The sequence below is a fragment of the Manis javanica genome, chromosome 18, assembly GCF_040802235.1.
Source record: "Manis javanica isolate MJ-LG chromosome 18, MJ_LKY, whole genome shotgun sequence".
NCBI lineage: Eukaryota > Metazoa > Chordata > Mammalia > Pholidota > Manidae > Manis > Manis javanica.
Genome location: NC_133173.1, coordinates 18,800,258 through 18,815,249, shown reverse-complemented (window position 1 = coordinate 18,815,249; position 14,992 = coordinate 18,800,258).

Below are 14,992 nucleotides of genomic sequence, written 5' to 3'. Positions count from 1 at the left end.
AATGAAGACGGTGACTGCATGGCCGGCCTCTGGCTCGACCACTCAGCCGATGGAAGCAGTAAGCGTGGATTCTTCGGTCTGACTCTAACAGTGGTAGCTGGAAATAACACTGTAATAGCTGAGAGTAGGACCAACAGCGGGGAATTGTGGAAATCAAGGACAGAGAGAGACCAGCCTTGAAGTTCCCCCTGAGCAGGCAGAACCAGGTTAGTCATGCAGGCAAAGCTTAGTTTAGCTTAGTTTGCAAGGCTAACTCAGCCTGGATCATTTCTTGCTTGTGCCTTTGGAAATGACAAGCAAAATTCAAACTGCTTCTCAAGATTGATATGAAGTAACCATTGAAAGTGATGACACTGTAACCAATCACTGTGAAGAATGAACAGCCCCTGCTTTCTCACTCTATGAGCTGCTTTATACACTGTACCCTGAGCCTCGTTCCGTGCTCTGGTTTGAGTGCTCCTGGTTTGCAAACTGTGCTTTTGGAGTGTGCACATGGGATGGATGGGTATGTCCCCAGCCAGATGTCGTCTGGTGAACACTGGGAGCAAGGCTTCCTCACTGTGCTTGGCTGTGAGCACAGTCTAGTGCCACAGACTGAGTCCAGTCAGTGGACTCAACCTGGGAAGGTCTCAAGCCTTTTGACTTTTCTTTCACATCCTTCATGAATGTAAATGTTCCTGTCCTGTCTTCTTCACCTCCCCTTTCCAATCCTTACGAGCACCAGCTCCCCCAACGATTCATCTCCCAAGTGCTTAACTATGTGGGACAAGAAGCAACCTGAGCACTCACCGAGCACAGTGGGCACCAGCTGGCTCCCCAGGGCCCTTTCCAGACTGCTGGTGTGAGACGCAAGTCAGCAGGGTCTTAAGAAAAGCAGCTTGACCAGAGGGTCCCGAGGAATCTCAGTCTTTTAATAAGTAGGACACGACACAGTAGTGCCTGCTGAATGTCAGGTCCGCTTCCCAGTGCTATTAGGCATCCCATACTTTTGTGTCAAAGAGGTTGCAGGAAGGACTTCTAGGCTCCTTTGACCAATTTCCCAATTCCCTTAACCTCAGACCCATCTGTGGCTGCCACCAGAAGGCGCCCCCATGGCGGCTCCTGTTTGCAGAGCCCAACCTCACCCAAGCCCTTGTCCCAAGACCTGTCTACTCTCTCTGACCTAACAAAGACAGCAGCTGCCTTCCTTTGGAAGGAGGAAGTTCTCAGAATGGACAAAACATCAGAAAGGGAATGGGTTTCACTGTAAGGGTAGGTTGCTGCGGCTTCACCTGTTGCTTTACCTAAACATTACCATCTGTTGGAGAAAAGAACCTCAAATATTTAATTACGTTTACTTCACATTTTTAAAGGATTTTTTTTTTATGCTTAAGGGTTAACTTGGACAGAGGTGCTTGTGTCCAACCTCCTTCCTTTTCTTGGGAAGAAATTTGGTTTGGAGACACAGAGAAGTCAAAGTGCAAGGTAGGGAAGGAATTCACTAAAGTGAGAATAGCAGGGAATGGCAGTGGCCTTGCAGGCAGCAGAGCGTGTGGAAGAACCGAGGGAGGAGACGGGGAGCTAACTAACCCTGCTCAGCATGGGGCAAATCCCTGCTAACACCTAAAGCCAGGGTTACCCGGAATTCGGTATTGCTTGTATCTACACAGCATGGGAACTAAGTACCTACCACCCCAGGATTTGGGGGAGCCTCAGACCACCGGATAGAGTGAGATGATGTTCTGAACACTTCCCAGAGGTAGAGAAAGGAGATTCAGGCAGCCACTAAAGAGCATGACTGTACAGCTGCAGCCCTGTCCGGTCACATGGATGGGAACTTGCAGGCCCAAATCAGAGCTCTTAGCAGCCCCTCCCTGCCTATCTGAAGTAGGGCAGAGAGGGAGAGGGTGACACTTTTGAAGAAAAGAGAGTGTGAGCAGCCTCAGACAGGAGCCACGTTTAAGGGTGTAGTGTTTGGAGTTTTATAGGGCCTTTTGGGTAAGGGTCAGCATAAGGCATGATGTATACAGGTGATTTACCATTCTTTTGAAGTTTTGTCTTAAGAAATAGAGTTATTTAGGTGACTATTTATCTGGATCTCAGCATTGTTTATCCACATAGGTTTGTTTACACTTCAGGGTTCTGTCTACTATCCTGGTTATAAAGTTACTTAATTGATTAAGGGATGGGAAGAAAAGAACAACACATAAAGTTAAAGAACAAGCTAAGCCATTTCCCAGGCTAAGTAGACTTTACAATGGTACGACCCTTGTCCTATTTCCCTGTCCTGCCTCATGAGGTAGGGTGGAGAAGTCCTTGACTGACTTTTCTTTATCAGGAATATCCAGACATTCCAAGTCATTCCTAGCCTTTGAAACTTTAAAAAATTAATTAATTTACTCTTTAGTCCTTTCTGGCTCCCTGGTTTAATCTAGTTAACTCTTTTAGTCCCTTGTTAGCCCCACTGGCCTTAGTCTCCGTCCATCCCCTCATGTCCCTTTCTGCCTAACACTTCGGTCAGTAAGGAGCTGAGCTTTAGTCGCCTCGGATTCATGCTCGCTTTTAACAGTCAGTACCTTCTCCTGTTATGATGTATTTGGTCATCAAGATATCCTCCAAATGGTATTCCTTTAAAATCCTGTAAGATTCTTAATTTTCTTGTCACCATAGGGAGAGTAAACTTATCAGCAATCCACCAAAGGCACAGGATTTGCTAAAAATGGGAGAGAGATCAGAATTATAAAAATCAGGTGGCCTTTGGTTAGTTGAAAGAGCTATGGCTGACAGAAATGAAAAAGAACATTGGAAATTCTATATGGATTTTAAAAAGTCAAATTTATAATCTGTGTCCGTGACTAATGTGTGAGAGTCTCTTTCTTATTCTTCCATTTTGAATTGGGCTAATTTGCTATGAAGTTGACTGAGTACATTTAGAAACTTGCCCACAAATTCATACTTTCATTCCTACCATTTCTAGATTGAGTGAAATATTTCAAAGGTCTGTAAAGGCTGAAGAAATTGCTGCTGACTTTACAACCTATTTTTGCCAAATTGCAAAGCCCAAAGGATGATACACATCCCACTTGGGATTATCAATCATTACATTTCTGAAGGGGAGGGGGGGCCTGCTCTCCTGCCTAACGAAATGTGGACGCTCAGCTTCGTGCTCACTGTGATTCTTACAAAACAGTTATTTCCTTGTTCAAGTTTCCTGTTCAGCAGTCTGGGAAGTGTGCTGCACTGTTATTTGCCAAGGTCACAGGTAGAATTTTAAAGGTTTCGTCTCTTTTCTCTTGAGTGGTTTTCCTCCCTCATGGCTTAAACCTCACCTTCTCTGCATATGACCCTCAAATCAATTTTTCTGCCTCCTACCAGTCTCTCCTAAGCTGTTTCAGTGACCTTATTTGAACTCTGCTTGCAGAATATTCTGTGTGAGAACAGTAACCAAGTTGGCATAAAATTAGAAGGTCAGCTGAGTTCCACAGTGAAGGTTTCTGCAGCCTCCCAGCCCATTCCTTTCAAAATTTCGCTCCCGTAGATCTCTTGAATGATGCTATGTGACAACCCAGCGTCCACACAGCACAACAGAGGGCTGGAGATCCATGCTAGTTGCCTCTTCTGTTTAGACTTCAGGAATCCATCTGACTTGTCATTGAAGTGCTACCACATCTATCCTCATTGACACTTGTCAAATGAGTTCCCAGCTTCAAGTTGGATCTCAAAAATAATTTTCACTAAATTACAAAGCAGCTCCTCTGACATGTCCCTGGAAACTGCAGTTCCTGCTGCCCTCATGGAGGATGTGACAGGGAACATCTGCATATGTCACTAGGAAAGCAGACAGATCCAGCCCTGTTGGGCCTGCTTGCATCCCCTGTTTCCTTTTGCCATAGTCATCAGCAATCCTGACAAGCTGATACCTTGAGACTGAAAGATTATCTACCCCCAGATAGTCTGAGGACCTCTCTTCCTGTGCCTGCAGGAGCTGAACCTGCAGCAGAGCAGTAGTGCAGTCCCTTAGTGGCAAACGGCCATCGAATTCTATTCCCTCCTGTAATGGGTGTTGATTGACTCAATGACAGGCATAGGACAAGACATGGCAGGTCAAGGTCCCACAGCCAGACAGTCTCACTGTCTTCAGTCTAGCTGCCTGTAAAGAACATTCATCAAATAATTGCATAAATTATTATTAACTACACTTGTGATAAGCACCAGAAAAGAGAAGTATGTGTTGTCATAAAATATGCAACAGGATGGTTTCCTGGACTGGGGTGGAGGTGGGGGTGTCCAGAAAGGGGTGTCTCTGGGAAGTGACAATGAGATGGCACTGGTAGATAGTGGACCCGAGCCAACTAAGACCACTGGCCCTGAACACTCGGCTGTGCGATGGGGCAAACAGGGAACAAACCAGGAAATGGAGTCTGGGCTGCAGGAACGCAGGCCATGAGGACTGGACAGGCAGCTGTGCAAGCCAGGGGTAAGGCTTGAGAGTAGGCATGGATGGTTTTGTTTTCTCATCCCAGTGCAATTGAGAACAGCAGGTGATGGTAAAGGTGAGGAAAATTTGGGGAAATGGAGGAAAATATAAATGTGGGCTCAAAGAAGCAATGTTTACAAAGTCAGAAGGTGTACAGATTGAGCAAGGCCTGGGGTGGGTGAGGTGCAGGGGAGCACGGTGTTGGCTGAGCCATGGAGCCAGGAGCATACGACACTGGGCAGACAAGAAGGCGAAAGGCCTCAGGAAGAAGATTAGCAAATGGGGCCACTGAGGAAGATGGACAGGTGGGCTGGAGATGAAGCATCAGGGTTTCCCAAGTTCCATGGGCCAGACATTGTTTCTTCAACTTTTTAAAATATGTATTATGACCGAAGTAACATGTACATTTACATATAAAAAATTAAACACAACATAAAGGAAGAAAGTGCATATTAAAGTCTGTCCTGTATCTTTCCAACTTCTGGGCACTTCTCAAAGGCAGCTATTATTTATTGCTCCTTTTCTTATCCCTCCAAAGGATCTGCTTATCCTACACTTCTTGATTTAGATACTCTCTACTTCTTCTCATCTGTTCTCTCTCCACTTGCTCTCAATTTGTCATAGTTATGTTATGATTTTTAATTCTGCTACTGGCTACCTTTGTGCCTCTTTTATAAGTTATATGAGCCTATTCTTGTTCTGTCAATGTGACAATCTTTCGTCTCCCTTTTATCTGAAACCAGGAAATACTTATCCTTGTGCTTCCCTCCCACTTCTGCTGCTGTATGTGACTTTCATATTTATGATGTTTTAACACTTAACACTCCTGTTTCTTAGTCCTTAGTCTATGTTTGCTCTAGATGGTGACAGAAAACTAAGCAGCTGTTTTCACAATATTAGGATGATCCTGATGACTGTCACTACAAACATGACTAGTGTGGCTGGATACAGAAGAAAGCAACTAGGATCCCTGAATTGATAAATCTGAGACGTATATACCAAAATTCAAGGTCAAATGGAGTTTCAAAAAATTCTGTAGCCAACCCAATGCTGTAAAGCAGAGATTAGCAAACATTTTCTGTAAAGGGTCAGATAATAAATACTTAAGCTTTGCAGGCCATACAGTCTCCATTAGAGCCATTACCCTCTGCTTTTTCAGCATGGAAGGAGCCATAGAAACTCCTAAGAAAATGGATGCATCCAATAAAATTATAAACAGAAACTGTAAACAAAAGCAGGCCACAGCCAACCTCTGGTCTACAGCAGTGGTCCTCAAACTTTAATGTGCATCAGAATTCCCTGAGGGGCGGTGGTGGGTGGGTGGGCTTTTGCTAAAGTCAGATGGCTGGATGCCATTCCCAAAGTTTCTGACTTCAGCAGGTTTGGGGTGGACCTAAAGGTTTGGATTTCTAACAAGTTCCCAGGTGAGAATCATTGGTGATTCTGGTCCATGCCACATGTTTGTTGCTTTGCACTAGAGCATGACCGTCTTGTACATATTTGTGATTTTCCTGGAGTTCTGAATGGCCTTTTGTTTGTACTTGCCGCCTGACTGCAACTCATCACCAAGATTTTCCATCACCATCATGCTTTTTCTTTCATGGGTCTGCTTCCTTCCTAAAATGTTTCTTCCTTGCACTTTCGTAGACCAGTTGTTCTCTCAGCCTGCTACCCAGTAGTCAACAGAGGCTGCCCTTTATTGTCTCCATATGAGGCTACTCTTTCTGTCGCAGGTTCTGTGGTTTTTGTCCTGGATTTATATTGGTTTTATATGCAGTACATCATTGAGGATCCATTTTTCCACAGAAGGTGGGTGAGATGCATTCAAAGACCTAGGATAACTGAAAAACATGTTACTTTAGCATCACACTCAATACAAATTTTTGACCAGGTATAGAATTCTAAGTCAAAAATAATTATCCCCCCAAATGTGGAAGTCACTGCTTCATTGTATTCCAGCATCCAGTGTTGAGATAGGTGGAAAAATAAAATGGAAAGACCAGTCTGACCCCATATACCTAAGTCCTCACAAAATACCTTGTGATTTATACCACTGGCTCTTTAAGACTCCATTATGTCTTGTTTTTCAGACAACCTATTGTTTCAACAAGGTTTATAGCCACCAAGTCCTAGGTTTAGAGACCCTTTACTCAGGTAATCTATTGACCAAGACACAAACAATTTGTGACATGGACATAAGGAAAATTTGATGTCCAATAGTTGCCTTTTCCTCATTATAATACTAAATGTCACCCCTGGGTGAAGATTTTGTATTCTAATACTGCATCAGATGATGCAACATGCATGTATATATGTAATCCAATTGTACATGTGCTAATTGACACTCTCCCTCTTCATGACAGGTGACCTAATAACTAACAAGTAAACATTTTTTTTCCTCATAATAGGAGCTACCCTGATTCTTCTCACTCACCTTGGTCTATCAAGGTGTTACTGTTTCCTCACTTCTCTAATTAAATGCACCACTTGCTTGAATACTCCTAAGTTTTGGTGTTAAATTCTTTTAATACTTAAAAGACAAGGCCCATAGACCCCATTCTAGTGTCACCTGATAACTAATGAGATATCTGATGCCAGTGTGATCATTTCTTTACAGATGCCTTGTTTAATTTCCTGTATATTCTAAAATGTCTAAGGTTGATATTTTGTATTTTTCCTGTTCAACTGTTAATGTCTTTGTAAGTCTAGAAGCACTCATACTTCTCTCCTAGGCTCCAGGAAATGCTCCTAATGAAATATTCATCAATAATTCCCTTTCCACCAACTTATCATTTCTTTCTTTCTGGAACTCCTTGGATATCTTGGATTCAAATTCCATTATTAAATTTTTCTTCTCATATCTCTCTTCACTTTTTCTGAGCTGCATACTGAGTGTTTTCCTTAAGTTTTTCTATTGCATATCATACCTTTTCTATTACAATAATTATATTTATTATAGCTAAAAAAACCTTGTTGCCTGATTTCTCCTGTTTTGTTGCTTTTGCCTTTGTTTTATGGATGCAATATTTTTCTGATTCTAAGGACAAGAGCACAGTTAGAAATATTTGAAAGTATATTATATTTCATAAATTTTTCATTTTTTCTCCTAAGTCAGCCTTTTCTGTTTATTTATTATGGCCCTTCTTTTGTATGCAGTTAGGTTTATTTAACATGGCATGCACTTCATTGATCCACAGGTTGATTCCTCCCACCTTGGATGGAAGACTGCTGCCCTGCATCTGCTGTCTACTTAGTGACAATTATATTGATGACCAATGAATATCCAAGTCAGTATGTGCACCTCAGCCATCTGACATTTCCGTGAAGAATGGGCCACAAAGGATGTGAGCAAGGGCTTCAAAATGGCAATTATTTAAAGTCTGGCAATTTTGCAGACTGACTAAATTGTGTATTCTTGAGCAAAACCTCAACCTAGAGACAGGGATCACCCCTGGGGACATAATCCACTGCAGGTGGAAGCCATGCTAACGTTTAGTTAAGTCTCTTAGCCCAGTGTTCAAGCAAGTGTTGTGTAAACAAACACATTTGAAAAATCATTTAAGGCATATAACCATACGTCGCCTTTAAAGATATAAGGATACAAGAAGTTCTGCACACAGAGAAGACAAGTAGTGATTTTACAGCATCTTACTATGTTGAAGGACAGTGACTGTGAACGGGGATGTGGGGGGGACTTGGTGAAGGGGGAGCCTAGTAAACATAATGTCCTTCATGTAATTGTAGATTAATGATACCAAAATAAAAAAACAAAAAAAGAAGTTCAGCACAGAAGAGATGTTTTGTGTAATTCAACATTTCTCAAATGTTCTTCGTTAAGTAGTAAGCTTAAATCTAAACTTAACCAAACTGGCCAAGGAAGGTAGCTAGACTACCAAACCAAGGATTGGTCAGAGACTGGACATTCCAGTAAAACTCAAACCCAGGAACTCATCCCCCATCATACAGGGAAGAATCAGAGACTTACAGTCACAAGGAGCCCTTTAAGATTCATGCTGGAGCTACGGACAGTTTCAAAATAGGATTCCAAATGAGAAAAGGTGAGACACTTAAGAAGATGATCAGAACGCTATTGTGACAGGGTCTAGAGCATATAATACCAGTGAAATGAGGAGATCCTGATTATTTTATACAATTCAAATCTATAGTCATTAAACGTATCATCATGTCCTTCAAAGAATGCGGACAGGATGGCCATAACAAAGCAACTACTGCCACTTGACTTCAGGGGCCCAAATTCAAACTCATGTTTTAAAGCATGAAAAAAAATATAAGATTTACTATATAATGCTGTTGTTTTCAAGTGAGCACTAGCTGGTATCACAGGCCCTTTGCAAAATGTTGTCTAGGGAAGCCAGGGGAGAAGTAACAAAAGGCTCATGAGAGTGGACTGGGGTTTTTCAAACAGTAAAGTCTGTTGGCCAAGGATGGATCACTCTTGTTGTGAATGGCCAAGACTTCAGCACTTTATCAACTCTTCTACTGCCTGCTTTTCATTTTCTTGTTATTGCTTCTTCTTCCTGAGAAGAAGAGGAACATGGAGGAAACATAGAGGAAAAAAAATAGAACACAGAGGGAAAAAGCACTGTTTTATGACTTTTGGGCACACCTGAAGCAAGTATAAGTAGGCCTAAAAGCAAGGCACCCCAGAGTTCTGCACGTTTAATTAGTTACACTTTTGTGGAGTGAGAGTCAAAAGCTACACAGAAGGAAAAGACTGGCTCCAGGTAAGAAGAACAAGACACAGTTGCATTCCAGTTGATAGTATTGATCCACTGAAGGAGCAATGCATCACTTACAAGGTGAGAGTCTAGTGTGCATTTTCCATTTTCACCATAAAACTTCCAGATTATCATTTGATTTCCCTTAGGTCGATATGAATGTGCAGTTCTGTGGTGGTCAATGTTATTTTTAATTATAAAATGCAGAATTATGTTGCTTTATATGCTGGTTTCCTATCTGCCCTTGTGGATTCTCTTGAATGATGAAATGGCGCCCTTACCATCTCTTGGATGTTTCTCATTAAAACCACCTTAAAAGTTTTAGTCACAAGAAATAAAAAGCACACCTGAAAATATTATTCAGCTGAGATACTTGTTTAAGAAATCATTTTGTAAAACAAACAGTAATCAGATTGTTTTATATCATCTTTAAATATGCCCAATAATTCCCTTTTCCAGGAACCTTTCAACAACCAAGTTACAGTCAAACCAATTTTACTTGCTAAAAATAATCAAGGGACATATACAATAAAAAAACTAAACAAACTCCCCTCAGTTCAAGACATTGATTTTTTCCTCCCAAAAACTTTTGTTGTGGTCAGGAGAAAGGATGCCATCAGAGGAAGCCCTGGGTGCCTGCCCCAGACGGGCACACCGGCAGGCCCTGGGTTAGGCCACAGCATTTCATGGGTTGCCGCCTCCTGTGCCACACGGAAACCCGATTTTCTCCATTCCCCAACAGAGGCTCCATCTCATCATTCAAGAGAATCCACAGCGGCAGATGGGAAACCAGCATATAAAGCAACATAATTCTGCATTTTATAATTAAAAATAACATTGACCACCACAGAACTGCACATTCATATCGACCTAAGGGAAATCAAATGATAATCTGGAAGTTTTATGGTGAAAATGGAAAATGCACACTAGACTCTCACCTTGTAAGTGATGCATTGCTCCTTCAGTGGATCAATACTATCAACTGGAATGCAACTGTGTCCTGTTCTTCTTACCTGGAGCCAGTCTTTTCCTTCTGTGTAGCTTTTGATTCTCACTCCACAAAAGTGTAACTAATTAAACGTGCAGAACTCTGGGGTGCCTTGCTTTTAGGCCTACTTATACTTGCTTCAGGTGTGCCCAAAAGTCATAAAACAGTGCTTTTTCCCTCTGTGTTCTATTTTTTTTCCTCTAGATTTCCTCCATGTTCCTCTTCTTCTCAGGAAGGAGAAGCAATAACAAGAAAATGAAAAGCAGGCAGTAGAAGAGTTGATAAAGTGCTGAAGTCTTGGCCATTCGCAACAAGAGTGATCCATCCTTGGCCAACAGACTTTACTGTTTCAAAAACCCCCAGTCCATTCTCATGAGTCTTTTGTTACTTCTCCCCTGGCTTCCCTAGACAACATTTTGCAAAGGGCCTGTGATACCAGCTAGTGCTCACTTGAAAACAACAGCATTATATAGTAAATCTTATATTTTTTTTCATGCTTTAAAACATGAGTTTGAATTTGGGCCCCTGAAGTCAAGTGGCAGTAGTTGCTTTGTTATGGCCATCCGGTCCACATTCTTTGAAGGACATGATGATACGTTTAATGACTATAGATTTAAATTATATAAAATGATCAGGATCTCCTCATTTCACTGGTATTTTATGCTCTAGGCCCTGTCACAATAGCGTTCTGATCATCTTAAGTGTCTCATCTTTTCTCATTTGGAATCCTATTTTGAAATTGTCCATAGCTCCAGCCTGAATCTTAAAGGGCTCCTTGTGACTGTAAGTCTCTGATTCTTCCCTGCTTGATGGGGGTTGGGGTCCTGGCTTTCAGCATATTGATTTTTTCTGAGATGCTTTTTGAAAAAAATGCTATTTTATCAAGAAAAACCAATATGCTCTAAAATAATGAAGTTGTTCAAACTTTCTGTTCATCTGTTTGTATTTGAATGTAAATATATAGATATAGGTATGTAGAAGTAGCGAGATATGTAAATAGAAAATTATAAAGGGTGCAGCTCAGGAATAACCAGACGGAAGAGCTGCTTGAGAAAGAGGCACGGTTCTCACAGACCCTCCGTCCCTCCCAGTGCAGCACCCTTCCAGTACATCACTGTGCTCACCAACCGAAAAGCTCCTCCAATCTTGGTGTTCAAAGACTTAACATTGACACTTCATTATGTAGGCATTATTGGCGAAATAACTGGCCATTGAAAACTGAACTCAGTGTAAGTCCCTCTCCCCTCCCCAGAGGACAAAGGATGGAGCTAATAATTCTTATCCTCTAAGCAAATTGTTGGCTCTCTCTGCCAACCAAACCCCATCCTGAGGTTACCCCCACCTCCCACCCCCACCAGAGTTACCTCTTTAGTGCAAACCTGGGCATCATGTATGGTTGAAAGAGGTTCATTATGAGTAACAAAGACAAAAGACACTTATCATTTAGGAAATTGCAAGGATTTTAGGAGCTCTGTGTCAAAAACTGGGCATATACATATGTAGATACACACACAGACACACACATACATATATATAGTTGTTATTATACCCCACAATATAATAGAAAATATTATATGGCTACAGTAATCAAGACCAATGCTGTTGACATGGGGATAGACATATAGATCAATAGAACATATAGATCAAGAATAGAGAATCCAAAAAAGACTCACACAAATAAGCCCAACTGAATTTTGACAAAGGCGCTAATAATTTTAATGGATGAAGGATAGTCTTCTTAGCAATTTCTGGAATGATTAGACATCTATAGCAAAAAAAAGAGAGAAGGAACAATGACTTAAACCTCAAAGCTTATACCAAAACTAATTCAAAATGAATCTCAGACATAAATGCAAAATACAATTTTAAAAACTCACATAGAAGAAAATCAGGATATATGGTTAGTCGAAGACTTCCCAGATATGATACTAGAAGCACAATCTATCAAAAGAAAAAATGATAAATTGGACTACACTGAAACTATTGCTCTGTGAAAACCTCTATTAAAGAATGAAAAGCTGGGAGAAAGTATATATGAAAGCCACAAAGGACTTGAATCTATAATATATAAAGAATCCTCAAAATTCAGTATTAAAAAAGTAGTGAGAAAATGGGCAAAGATATTACACTGAAGAGGATATCCAGGTGATAAGTAAAAAGTACCAGAAAAGATGTTCATCTTTAACCATTAGGAAAATGTAAATGAAAATCACAAGGAAATATCACTACATACCTATCAGAATGGCTAAAAACAAAACAAAACAAACAAAAAACAGTGATAACACCAAATTCTAGTAACAATGCAGAGTAACTGGATCATTTATAAATTGTTGGTGGAAATGTAAAATGAATGGCACAGTCATTCTGAAAAAGAGTATGGCAGCTTCTTATGAAACACAATATATTCAGCACACAAGCCAGCAATTATTCTCTTAGACACTTGTCCCAGAGAAATAAAAAACAATTCTTATGTTCACTGAAAAATCTGTATATGACTGCTCATAGTAGCTTTATTAATAATCACTGAGAACTGGAAATGACTCAGATGGGTCCCTCAGTAGGTGAATGGTTAAATGATGGTACATCCATAGCATGGAATTCTCTCATCAATAAAGAGAAACAAACTATTCTTATGGTAAAAAACTTGGAAGGATATCGAAAAGATTGTGCTGAGTGGGAAAAAAAGCCAGTTTCAAAAGGTTATATACTATATGATTTTATTAATATATATTCTTAATATTTCAAAAATATAAAGGACAGACTAGTGGTTGCCTTGGGTTAGGGACAGAGGGAGAGGGTCGTGACTACAAAAGCTAATAAAAGATATTTACGATGGATTTGTTTTGCATCTTGGCTGTGGTGCTACTCATAGGAATTTATAAATAAGATAAACAAGGTAAAATTGCAAAGAACTAAATATCCACACACAGAAAAGTAAGTAGATGTAAATAGGTGAAAGCTGATTAAGGTTGATGGATTGCATTAATGTCAAGCTCCTGCTTATGATATTGTAACTAAACTTATGTGAGAAATTACCACTGGGTGAAATTGGATGAGGGAATATATGGGATATATAATATTTTGTAGACCTGCCCATGAATCTACAATTATCTCAAACTAAATAGTTAAATAAGTGTATATATATATATATATATATATATATATATTCATCATATTCTGGCTCCAAGTTTACCACTAAAATTTAGGGATGACTCCGAAGTTGTCTCTGGAACTAGGGGTTAGGAACACAGCCTGATCCCTGTGAATGGAGCCATGCTCATGGGGAAGGATTACCCCATATATTCATCTTGAGGAAGCAGGTTAGCAAACCTGGTGGATAAAGACTAGGGTTGAAAGATTTTAATAGATACATTTCAGTAGTCATTATTAGGGGAGTGGTGAGAGAGAGAGAAAGAAAGGAAGAAAGGGTGGAAGGAAGGGTGAACAAATTAAAAAACACCATTTTATAAACTTCAATAAAATAAATAATTTAGACAAGGGTCATCAAGGGATTATGAAAGGCACTAGAGAAACGGTGGTGAAGAACAGTTCCATAATTTCTCTCCTAGAGTACTTGCTAATTGGAAAAGGAAAAACGTACCGTTGTGATGGAGTGTGTAGGCTGTTACCTTGGCTGTGTGATCGAAGTAGCATCACTGAGACTCCAAATATTATGCACCTTCTGAAGTGATGTGATATAAAACACACAGACACTGTATTCTTGCCAAAAATCTTTAGTCTGTATCTAAATGAGCTTTTGAATCTATTTTCCCAATTGCATGAAATACGGAGAATAGAAGAATCAGCCTTAAAAACCCAGAATACGGGTTATTCCATAGGCTCATTCTCTTCAATAAGTCAATATCATGAAAAAAAGTAAAAGAAGCAAATAATATTAATAAGATGTCAGAATAATAGTAAGTCTCTGTCATCATCCCCCCAAGAACACATTGATTTTTATAATCTCCATGACAAAGAACACCTTTGCAGGAGTCCAAGTATCCAGTGGAGAAGTTCTAGCACTGTTGGAGCAAAAAAAAAAGTCCAAGGATAGGAGGACTGAAGATGGTAAAAGGAACAGTTTCACTCTGCCCACATCACCCCTACCCCAAGGCAGACAGCGCAGTGCCAAGAGGGACCCCCGCATCAGTGATTTCTCCCATGGGGAAAGTGAGATCATATGGATGGGTGACAAGCTTTCTCATTCATGCAGGATACTTCCCAAGAGAGCTAGTTTTTTCTTGTCTCATCCAGATTGCTGAGGTGATCTACGAGGCTAAATGGGTGGGAAAGTCTGGGAGCACAACAGCCTGGACTTGGAATCATCAAAGGGATGCTACTAACCGCTTCACGGTTCTTCCTACTATGCAATTTGTGGATTCCATTGGGAAATCTGCCCATTAGCTACTGGGGATGCCTTACCTGAAGAATCTACCAAGTGGTCCACAGGAACCCCCAATACCTCACACACTTCACCCCCACCTCCCCCACATGGCCAGCTAATCAGTGCATACCCCTATGGATGGCAAGTGCAAACCTATTAAAGCCAGCAAATAAGCACAGAAAATGACCCAACTCAATGGAAGCAGAAGAAGAATTACAAACTTGAGCATTTCAGGACACCAACCTGGGGAAAACAAATGGGATGTTCTCAGCACCTAGCATGGCTTTGTGGGATTGAAAGAAAGCATACGAATCTTGAAGATTTCCCATCAAGAGGGAAAAAAATGTACAGAGTTGAAGGTATCCACAGAAAAGGTCTAAGAAAGTCTCAAAATCCTTATCTGGACTGACTTATCAAGCCAGTCA